Raw genomic sequence first — 12,363 nt, forward strand, 5'->3', positions numbered from 1 at the left:
ATAAAAGCCATGTTCTTTCTCTTTTTTTCTTTCTCTTTTTTGCAAAACCCCAAGTCATAAAAATTATTGTTCTTATTGTGGTGCAGTGACCTATGTTACAGCCAGGGGGCGCTGTGTGTGCGCTGCAGGATGCGCTTGGATGTATAACTGTGGTGATGAGACAAAGTCCAGCAGGATTATAAATGGCCGGTATGTGTGTCGCAGAGCAAGACACTAGCGGGTCAAACTAGCCACACACACCCACACTCCCACCCAGGGGAGTGGTTACAGGTATGCAATGTGACCAGGGTGTGGGTCACATGGTTCCTGTGTTTGGAGCTGAATGGTCCAAGCACAAGGTCCTGTAAACCTGTGTTGGAAGTCCTGGGGAATAGGATTCCTGAATAGCACATGGTTGGGTTTTGGCACTGAGTGGCCTGTGTGCTGTAGGTCCTGGAAGGTCAGTCTTGGAGTCTCCTGGAATTGGAGATGTCCTGGAAGCACCTAGAGACCATGGACCTGGATGGTCAGTGTTGGAGTCTCCTGGGAGTTGAGACGTCCTGAAAGCACCTAGAGACCGTGGACCTGGACAGTCCATGTTGAGGACCTGGGACTGATGTAGAGTCAACCTGTGGAGCAGGAGCTCCTGAGAGGTAACCCCTGGTATGGGGAAAAGAACTGGGTGCGCTAACCTATGACAGTTGCTGAACTGTGCAGTCACCTGGTGACTGGAGAGATAAGGCGTGACTATTGAATACTTTGTAAAGCCACACGTGTTGAAGTAATGGACTATGCGTAAGCTGGTGATGTGTAACTTGGCTTATGGTATGGTTTATGACAAATAAATAAATCATATGGATTGATTTGTGTGAGATATCGTGCCTGAGTGCTTGAATCCCGTGCCAAGCGAGTTTCCCCCAACACACTCAGGTAGCGTATCACCACATTATTTATTTTTTTCTTTCTCTTTTCGGCAGATTCCTGGCTACTGGAGAGAGCCTATCATCACTCCATTTCCAGTTCCGGATAGGAATTTCCTCACTTTCTGGGATTATCGCAGACACCTGCCGGGCTTTGTGGGATGTTCTCCATGCGTAATTTATACCCCTACCCACCACAGAAATCTGGCAGCAAACTGCAGACCAATTTTTTGAAGTTTGTGATGGAAAACATATCCGGATTACCATACCAGCTTTAACTGGATCCGAGTACGTTAATTATAAAAAATATTTTTCCATAGTGCTCATGGTGATTGCAGCTGCGGACTGTAGATTTGTCGCTGTGGACATTGGATCTTTTGGCTGTGGTAATGACTCCCAGACATTTAAAAACTCAGACATGGGCGACGGTTGTGTGGGAATCATTTCAATTTCCCCCTGCAACAACCTCTTCCCAACAATCAAGGCCTGCCATTGCCATTTGTTGTGGTTGGGGATGAGGCCTTTCAGATGTGTGGAAACATCCTGAAACCATACTCCAGTCGGGATTTGAACCACGCAAAAAGGATTTTTAATTACAGACTGACCAGTGCACAAAGAACCGTTGAGTGTGCCTTTGGTATCCTTGTCTCAAAATGGCGCAATTTAGGGACAGCCATTAATCTTAAAATTGAGACAATTAATGAGGTGGTCAAGGCGTGTGTGGTTCTGCAAAACTACATAATGGCTAAAGAGCGACCCAACATTGAACTTGATGAACCTGTTTCTAACCCATTGCCAGATTACCATCATCACCCTTTCAGGGCAACAGTTGAAGTTGCCAAAATGAGGGATCCACTTGCGTCCTACTTTGTTTCTGAGAGTAGACGTCTATCCTGGCAAGATGACATGGTTTAGTGTTTTTTGGATGTTGTGCAATGTTATGTACCTGTATTTAGTTAAATTTACTTTAATGTTTGCTGACAATAAAACACCTATAGTTAAACACCTGTTCCAATTGTCCTCTCTATTAGAATAATAATTTTTAAAGTTTAATAAGTTGATCACCGGTTCACAACTACAGTTTTTATATAGTTCACTCGCTGTATCATGCAGATTGCGTGAGACAGGGATTGGATTATAACAAAATTGGGTTATGTAACCCATGCTTTACACTACATCTCTTCTCTCTGAGGTCAGTTTATGGTAGGTGACATTAGGTTAGATCCACTGTCTCTTCACTAGGAATTTCTCTATATTACTGCAGACTGAAGAGATGATGGAACTAATCTACCCTATATCTTTAATCACCTGCCCGTGTGTCAGAACTAGTGCACTCAGGATGCAGAAAACATTGCATCCTGAGTGAACGAGTGCTAACACCAGGGCAGGTGAGCATTGTTGACCCCTGACCTTTTTTGCTGTATCTACTATATAATTGTCTAAGGGTCACTTCCGTCTTTCTGTCTGTCCTTCTGTCTGTCACGGATATTCATTGGTCGCGGCCTCTGTCTGTCATGGAATCCAAGTCGCTGATTGGTCATGGCAAAACGCCCATGACCATTGCCACGACCAATCAGTGATGGCCACAGTCCCTGCAGTCAGTGCCCTCTTCATACTCCCCTCCAGTCATCCCTCACACAGGGTTAATGCCAGCGTTACCGGAGCGTGGTGTAACGCACTCCGGTTATGCAGCTATTAACCCTGTGTGACCAACTTATTACTATTGATGCTGCGTATGCAGCATCAATAGTAAAAAGATCTAATGTTACAAATAATAATAATAAAAAAAAGTTATTCTCACCCTCCGACGTCGCGCCCTGTCCTCAGCAGTGCAAGCGGCAGGTTCCGGTGCTAAGGATGCTATGCGAGAAGGACCTGCCATGATGTCATGGTCATGTGACCGCGACATCATCACAGGTCCTGCGCTCATACCAACCCTGGGACCGGAAGCTGCCGCGTGCACCACACACAGGCGACAGGATTGCAAGGGGCCCTCAGAAGGTGAGTATATGTTTCTTTTTTATTTTTTAACCTGTTACATACGTGGCTGGACAATATACTACGCAGCTGGGCAATATACTACATGACTGGCCAATATACTACGTGACTGGGCAGTATACTACGTGTCTGTGCTGTATACGACGTGGCTCTGTGCTGTATACTACGTCGCTGTGCAATATACTACGTGGCTGGGCAATATACTCCGTCACTGGACAATATACAATGTCACTAGGCAATATACTACGTAAGTGGGCAATATACTACGTAACTGGGCAATATACTACATGACTGGGCAATATACTACGTGACTGGGCAATATACTACGTGGCTGGGCAATATACTATGTGGCTGGGCAATATACTACGTCACTGGGCAATATACTATGTAGCTGGGCAATATACTACGTAGCTGGGCAATATACTACGTGGCTGGGCAATATACTACGTCACTGGGCAATATACTACGTAGCTGGGCATTATACTACTTAGCTGGGCTAATATACTACGTGGCTGGGCAATATACTACGTGTGCTGTGCAATATACTACGTGGACATGCATATTCTAGAATACCTGATGCGTTAGAATCGGGCCACCATCTAGTTAATATATATTTTTGGAGGAATTTCAGTCCTCTTTGTGTTTTTGCCACCTCATAGCTCCATTACACACACAAGACGCAAAACTGCTGTGTAAAGCAAATAAAAAAGAGGAGCAGTAGATTGTGTGTCAGGGAGCTATGAGGTGTCAAAAACACAGTGTGTGTGTAGACGGCAACGTGTGTTCATGGCGCACTGTGTGTGTTGCCGGCGACGAAAGAGACAAAGATCTGTCCAGTACTTTCCTGGTTTTAGCATATGCACTTGTTTGTCTTGCTTGTATTTTGAAGTATTAATAAAATTATATATTTTTTCTATGGTTATTTGCTTGATATTAGTGATTATTTTCAATATATTTCTTGTTATATTTTGGAATTTAAAAGCTTTTAGTTTCTTTAGGTATATTCTATAGCCTTATTTGAGTATTCCTTGAAAATATGGTCATTCTATATTATCAGTTCTGGCATGTTATTATAAAGATCAAGCAGTGATTGGGGAAAAACAACACAAATGTATTTAAAAAATATATAACACAAATTTATATTAAAAAAAAAAAAAAACTTCTACGAACCGATGAGGGTTAAATGTTATGGACCTGGGGGGTGTGGAGCTGGGAGGATTGGCTACGGGTGGACAATGAAGGGGTTCCAGGGGAAGGGGTAACTAAACTTGTGGGGTCTGGGAGGTAGACACATTAGGAGTGGAAGCATGGGACGGGAGAGACACATTGGAAGGGAGAGAAAAACTGGACAACCCAGACACATTGGGAGGTGAGGGTGGAGGTAGTACAACACTTCTGCTGCCCTTAGTCCTTTTTAATTTCTGTCCAGTTTTCTCCAACATCCTCCCTTTTTTGTTTCTTCTTGGGAGGGTGGGGTCAGCAGGGCGTGTATCAACTCGACCCAGCCTGGTGGTGGCAGTGGACAGTCGTGCAGGTTCTTCTGGCGGACTAGTGGTGGTGGTGGCGGCGGACATCCGGGCAGGTACTCCAGGCAGCCTAGTGATGGTGACGGTGGTCAGCCCTGCAGGAGCAGGACTTGGCATGGTGGTGGTGGAGTGGATTGTAGCAGCACCCGGCATGGTGGTGGCGGTGTACTAGTGTGCGGCAGGACTGGGCATGGTGGTGGCCATAAAGTGGTATGCAGCAGAACTCAGTATTGAGGTTAAGTGTGTAATTGGTGGCACAGGTGGAAGTACCACCTGTGCCTGGTGGAAATACCGAGTCTGCTGCATCGCCTGAACGTAAGCAGCATTGCAGGCCTGCATCACGTTCAGCTGGAGTTCAGGCGTAAGGTGTTTCGACATGCCCTGCTCTATCTTGTTAAAAAAAATTGTGTGCTGGTCTCTGGAGGTTGGCTTCTAAGCAGTTAATGCGTTGGTTGACATCCTGGAAAAGTGTGTTAATATGGGTCAGACCACTTTCCAGTCTATCTCCCAGCCATTCTGGAAGACCGAGCTCAAGTGAATGAACTCGGGCATGAGTGACCTATCCGAGGCCTTCTGCCGCTGGTGGGAAGAGCTCCTCAAAAAAGAGGCAGAGGACTGGGAACACCTGAAGGACCAGCTGCTTGTGCTCCAGCCTGTGACGCCGGCCCACTTGCTGCGTCGCTCGTGGATGGCTGGTATTGCTCCAGAGGACGATCCAGATTTGAGGGTGCTGCTCCAGGTTCTGTGAAAAAACAAAACAAAACATTACTACCAAAAAATAACAATTGTAAAAGTGCCAACTCCTGTGGAATAGAAAAATTCAGATTAGTGAATACAACATAATGGAATATACAACACAAAAATACTTACATTCTCTGAGCAAGGACAGGCCTCAAGAAAGACAGCAACTGGTGGTACTTATATTTCCTGATCCGTGCTGCAGCACCACTGTGAACTTGGATCTCCTGTCTCAGGTCTTTGTTGAAGCGATCCTTCATCGAACGCCAACAGGTTTTGACTTTGATCACTTTTAATAGGGAAAAAAACTGTTAAACAATGCACTTTAGGCAGGGATCACACAACCGTGTGTGATGCGACAAAATCGCAGGACTTTATCGCATCACACGCAGTCGTGTGATCCCGGCCTTCAGGTTCACTGCCACATCACACTGCACTGCAATACTTACGAAAAGCCTTTCTGATGCGTGACTTGGCATTGTCCCAGTCATCCATCAGCGCTTGGACCACCTCATTCCACAGCCGCCGAATCACCATAGTGTCCGAGTGCTGCTGCTGCTGCTGCTCCTGGGTGTCCCACAACGGAACTCGCTCCTGCACCAGGGTGATGAGGAGGTCATTATCAATAAAATCCTCCTCCCGTTGTGAGACATAGAAATGAAAAAAAAAAAATGTTGGAAAGATAAAACACTAGGGCAGAGACACACTGCCGTATTTCTCGTGCGAGAATCGCATTGTAAAACTTGTACTGGCTGTCGGCTCTCCTGACCTGAGCTTGACAGCTGCATAGTAATCCATCATGCTGTCATGCTTGGGTCAGGACTCAGGAGATGTACCAGCCAGTCCGTGCAGTGTGATGCGATTATTGCACGAGAAATACGGCAGTGAGTCTCTGCCCTTAAAGGGAACCTGTCACCCCCCCCCCAGGCGTTTGTAACTAAAAGAGCCACCTTGTGCAGCAGTAATGCTGCATTCTGACAAGGTGGCTCTTTTAGTTCGGGTCCCTGGTACTGCTGAAAGAATCGTTTTTTAAATTTGTCCCTCAACGATTCTTTCAGCAGTGCCAGGGACCCGAACTAAAAGAGCCACCTTGTCAGAATGCAGCATTACTGCTGCACATGGTGGCTCTTTTAGTTACAAATGCCTGGGGGGGGGTGACAGGTTCCCTTTAAAACAAAAACAGTCAAAACGAAAAAAAAAAAGAAAAGTCAAGGGTCCCAAAAACAGACAAGAATACATTAAAAAAGGCAAGAGCACCAACAGTCAAAACTAAATAAAAACAGTCAAGAATACTTACACGCCGTCTTGCCACCGGAGCTTGGGCCAGAGTCTGCTGCTGTTCATCTGCACTGGAAGGGTTCTGTTAAAATAAAAATAAATATTTTGCCACATGTGTAATAGTGAAAGTGAATACTTACCAATCAGCAGCAAATGTACTCACTTCAGTCTCCTGTCCACTCTGTGAGCTCAGATCTTCAGTGGAGGACATGATGAGGAATGCTGTAAGAAAGATAGAAATGATTACAGACTGCAGGGAGAAAAACAGACAGGCAGACATATAGTTTGTACACTTACATTTTGCTAGAGTCTTCCAAACTTGAGGCTGCAAGGCTTGTATCGCTTCCAGAGTCTTGAGAGTAATGGACTTCCACTGCCCACACTTTCTTTTATAACCTATGTTTGGGGGGTGGCTTCAAACAAGTTCCTAGACATGTTTACTCAGAACGCATGCACACGCAAACGCAAGCGAACACATGCGTTCCCATAGACTGTAATGCGTTTATTTGACACACTCTTTCCGCAAGTGTTCCGCATATGTATGGCGTTGGAAAGCTGCCCCACAAAAATTCTAACATGATGTGTCAGCCGCACCAAGCCACAGACCGCGAAAATACGCACGCGTAAGCATGCACCTGTGTCTACAATGCAAAAGATAGGAAATCAAGACGCATGCGGATGTATGCATCCGAAACGCTGCGGACACAACTGCAAATATGAAACCAGTCTTATAGGGGATATCCAGGACAGATGGACAAAAAATGTATCTTCACAACATTTTTTTTTAACGGATTTCTGTAGGATTTGTTCTAACTGTTGATTACTTGACATGTGAACATACACTTTGTTTGTAACCTGTGCACTCACGCAGGGCACATTAGCCCGTCTTTCTAAGGGGATCTTCTTTGCTTAGCAGGCTCCTGATGCCTGTGACCTTCACAATTGCAAAGAAGTGTAACTTAATCAATGTATTTCATTTCTAATTCATCAATTTGATGTATCTATTTGTTCAGTCCATGGAAGTAAAGTACACCATATTGGGGGCACAAAGAAGGTACAGCACTAGGCATCATTCAATATAAACCCTTCTTGATAGGTTTAAACTACTATCAAAGTTCACACGTCAAGGGATATATCTGGATATCTCATGAGCTTGTATAGTTGTGGAAATAATTAGAATTAGAGCTGTCCATCAGTCCCTTGTTTGTGTAACTGCCATAGCTCCTCTGGTTACATTTGCTATGTGCTCCTAATCAGGAAGCGATTGAATTCATTTGAATACTGTAAGTCCTAAGTTTCATTCTGGCTCGAGTCCATTAATAGAATTTTTTTTTCATGGCGTCAACGAAAACATTGTTATCTACATATTCTATAATGACCCCTGTGCTACCAGACGCACATAGGCACATTGTTAGTAAGCAACTCCTCTAGAGGACAAATGATCCTTTAATACGTCCTGAAGGGATACTAAAACCTTGGCTGTGTACCCGATGTGTTTCAGTAAGAGGTTCGGCTGCTTCCAGAACTGGAAAAGAAGGCCAGAGCTAATTACAGAACATGTGTAAATTAATATGGTGAAAGCTGCCAGGAAAGTGTGATTAGTTTGTGGGGTAAGGTCTCATAAATTAACGGGACCTTTCCAAGAAATTCAGAAACAAAAAGAAAATTATTCTCGCAAATGTTTAGAATAGTCTAGCTTCCCCACTCCATTCACCCCGATGGTATGAAGTATTTAATCACAATTTAGAGCTGTCTGCACAAACTGGTCCATATTACATTTTTGGGTTGCCTATAACACACCCCGTGCCAAGCTTCCAATAGTTTTAAGCATGATGTTACTCTAGCTCCATTAGAGTGGTATGTATTTCTTGGGAACATTTGGACTACTAACAGTAGAAATTTGTATATATTTCTAATAATTTGTGGTATTGAAAATGAATTCAAGTCACATTGCTAAACTCAATGAGCAGCTAAGGATAAATGATATATTAAATCAATATGCAAATTGCCTCTTCAGAAAAAAAAAGAATCCTCTTTTTCTCTGAAGGGGCAATTTGCATATTACATTTCCCAGAGGAGCATTGCACGGCGAAAAAGCCTCCTTACCTTGACAAGCCAGAGCTGGTATGTCACTCTCCACAAGGAGAAACCTTACATATTAAATCAAGAATCTTTAGAACTGTCATTTAGGCAGCTGAAGTCATCTGTGAACTTGGAGAATTGCAGATTTTCAGGGAATAAAGGGCTGCAGTAGGGTGGGGCGAAACGGATCGTTCATTTTCATAAGTCGCCGACTTTTGGCAAAGTCGGGTTTCATGAAACCCGACTCGATCCCTGTGTGGGCTCGGCCATGCGGTACGCGACTTTCGCGCCAAAGTCGCGTTTCAATGACGCGAAAAGCGCCATTTCTCAGCCAATGAAGGTGGACGCAGAGTGTGGGCAGCGTGATGACATAGGTCTCAGTCCCCACCATCTTAGAGAAGGGCATTGCAGTGATTGGCTTGCTGTCTGCGGCGTCACAGGGGCTATAAAGGGGCGTTCCCGCCGACCGCCATCTTACTGCTGCTGATCTGAGCATAGGGAGAGGTTGCTGCCGCTTCATCAGAAGCAGGGATAGCGTTAGGCAGGGTCCATTAACCCCCAAACCGCTTGTGCTGTAGCGATTTCCACTGTCCAACACCACCTTTTGTTAGCAGGGACAGTGGAGGCTACATTTTTTTTCCTCAGTGCTGTAGCTCATTGGGCTGCCCTAGAAGGCTCCCAGATAGCTGCATTGCTGTTTGTACACCGCTGTGCAAACCAACTGCTTTTTTCAAAGCACAAATCCTGTTGTTCCTTCCTTTCTGCACAGCTATCTTGTTTGTTTGTCCACAATTTTGATTTAATTTGTGCAGCAGTCCACTCCTTGTTATTGCTGCCTGCCATACATTGCTGAGATAACTGCAGGGAGATAGTAATTGTAGGACTGTCCCTTTTTTTTTTTTCTCGTTACATCTCTTCAAGCCACTTTCTGCCACAGAAAATATACTCTAATACAGTGGCCCAGATTTATTCACTAGTCTCCCTGAATAAAAAAAAAAAGGGTGCAGATTAAAATTGGCAAATCTGCATCAGTGGCAGTCCCGTGTGTGGCATCTGTGTGTCATTTTCTGGCACAGAAAACATACAGTCTAACAGTGGGCCTGATTTCTTGCCAATTCTCCCAGAACAAAAAAAGAAAAAATAGTTGGAGATTAATATTGGCATTTGTGCTTCAGTGCCAGTCGTGTGTGCCATCTCTCTCAAATTGTGGGGCACAGAAAGCCTACTGTCTAATACTGTTTTTTTTTTTGTTTTTAAATTCTCCCTGAAAAAAAATAAATAGTGGGAGATTAATATTGGCATTTGTGCTTCAGTGGCAGTCGTGTGTGCCATCTCTCTCAAATTGTGGGGCACAGAAAGCCTAGTGTCTAATACTGTTTTTTTTTTTTTTTATTCTCCCTGAAAAAAAAAAAAATAGTGGGAGATTAATATTGGCATTTTTGCTTGAGTGCCAGTCGTGTGTGCCATCTCTCTCAAATTGTGGGGCACAGAAAGCCTAGTGTCTAATACTGTTTTTTTTGTAGTTTTTAAATTCTCCCAGAAAAAAATAAATAGTGGGAGATTAATATTGGCATTTGTGCTTCAGTGCCAGTCGTGTGTGCCATCTCTCTCAAATTGTGGGGCACAGAAAGCCTAGTGTCTAATACTGTTTTTTTTTTGTTTTTAAATTCTCCCTGAAAAAAATAGTGGGAGATTAATATTGGCATTTGTGCTTCAGTGCCAGTCGTGTGTGCCATCTCTCTCAAATTGTGGGGCACAGAAAGCCTAGTGTCTAATACTGTTTTTTTTTTTTTTAAATTCTCCCTGAAAAAAATAAATAGTGGGAGATTAATATTGGCATTTGTGCTTCAGTGCCAGTCGTGTGTGCCATCTCTCTCAAATTGTGGGGCACAGAAAGCCTAGTGTCTAATACTGTTTATTTGTTTTTTTTTTAAATTCTCCCTGAAAAAAATAAATAGTGGGAGATTAATATTGGCATTTGTGCTTGAGTGCCAGTCGTGTGTGCCATCTCTCTCAAATTGTGGGGCACAGAAAGCCTAGCGTCTAATACTGTTTTTTTTTTTTTTTAAATTCTCCCTGAAAAAAATAAATAGTGGGAGATTAATATTGGCATTTGTGCTTCAGTGCCAGTCGTGTGTGCCATCTCTCTCAAATTGTGGGGCACAGAAAGCCTAGTGTCTAATACTGTTTTTTTGGTTTGCTTTTAAATTCTCCCTGAAAAAAAAATAAATAGTGGGAGATTAATATTGGCATTTGTGCTTGAGTGCCAGTCGTGTGTGCCATCTCTCTCAAATTGTGGGGCACAGAAAGCCTAGTGTCTAATACTGTTTTTTGTTGTTTTTTTTTAAATTCTCCCTGAAAAAACAAAATAGTGGGAGATTAATATTGGCATTTGTGCTTGAGTGCCAGTCGTGTGTGCCATCTCTCTCAAATTGTGGGGCACAGAAAGCCTAGTGTCTAATACTGTTTTTTTCTTGCTTTTAAATTCTCCCTGAAAAAAAATAAATAGTGGGAGAATAATATTGGCATTTGTGCTTCAGTGCCAGTCGTGTGTGCCATCTCTCTCAAATTGTAAGGCACAGAAAGCCTAGTGTTTAATACTGTTTTTTTTGTTTGTTTTTAAATTCTCCCTGAAAAAAAATAAATAGTGGGAGATTAATATTGGCATTTGTGCTTCAGTGCCAGTCGTGTGTGCCATCTCTCTCAAATTGTGGGGCACAGAAAGCCTAGTGTCTAATACTGTTTTTTTTTTTTTTTAAATTCTCCCTGAAAAAAAATAAATAGTGGGAGATTAATATTGGCATTTGTCCTTGAGTGCCAGTCGTGTGTGCCGTCTCTCTAAAATTGTGGGGCACAGAAAGCCTAGTGTCTATAATACTGTTTTTTTTTTGTTTTTAAATTCTCTCTGAAGAAAAAAAATTAGTGGGAGATTAATATTGGCATTTGTGCTTGAGTGACAGTCCTGCGTGTGTGGCATCTCTCTCATTTTGTGCCACAGAAAACCTAGTGTGTAACATTGTGCCTGATTTTCCTTGCAGTCTCACCCACCTATAAAGGGATATCTAAATCCTACAGAAGTTTGAGTTCACCTTGTAAGTTGTTTTACAGTAACAAATACCGTTACTTTGGTTACGTTTTGCAAACAATGAGGAAGTCTGGTGGAAGAGGTCGTGGCCGTGGGCGGTTATTGCCAGCTGGTAATGATGGTAGTGGTGGTGGAGCATCAGGTGGTCGTGGGAAAAGCAATATAGCACCTAAGTCTCGAGTTGTGGAGCCAGGTTCATCGTCTGGCTACACAAGGCCTCGAACGCTCCCTTTTCTTGGAGTAGGAAAACCCCTTTTAAAGCCGGAGCAGCAAGAGCAAGTTTTGGCTTTCCTTGCTGACTCAGCCTCTGGCTCTTTTGCCTCCTCTTCTGAAACTGGTAAATGTAAAAGCAGCGTGTCGTTAGTGGATGTTCACGGTCAGGGACAAGTCGCTTCCTTGTCCTCTTCAGCAAAAACAACAACAGAGAAGGATGCGTCAAGCGACACAACGGGTTACTCCATGGAGCTCTTTACACATACCGTTCCTGGGTTAGAAAGTGAAACAGTTAACAGGTCATGCCCATTACAAGTTGAATCGGACATGGAGTGCACAGATGCACAGCCACAGCCAGATTACTATGCTGTTCCTTTGACTCAGACCACAACATTGCCCTCGCAGTGTACTGATCCAGAATCAGACCCTGATGAGACTATGGTGCCCCGTCACGAACGCTATACCACCGGCTTATACGGTGACACAGAAGAAGTTGCACACGAGATAGAAGAGGAGGTCATAGATGACCCAGTTGTTGACCCCG

This window comes from Ranitomeya imitator, chromosome 3 (assembly GCF_032444005.1).
Source record: "Ranitomeya imitator isolate aRanImi1 chromosome 3, aRanImi1.pri, whole genome shotgun sequence".
In the NCBI taxonomy this organism is placed as follows: domain Eukaryota; kingdom Metazoa; phylum Chordata; class Amphibia; order Anura; family Dendrobatidae; genus Ranitomeya; species Ranitomeya imitator.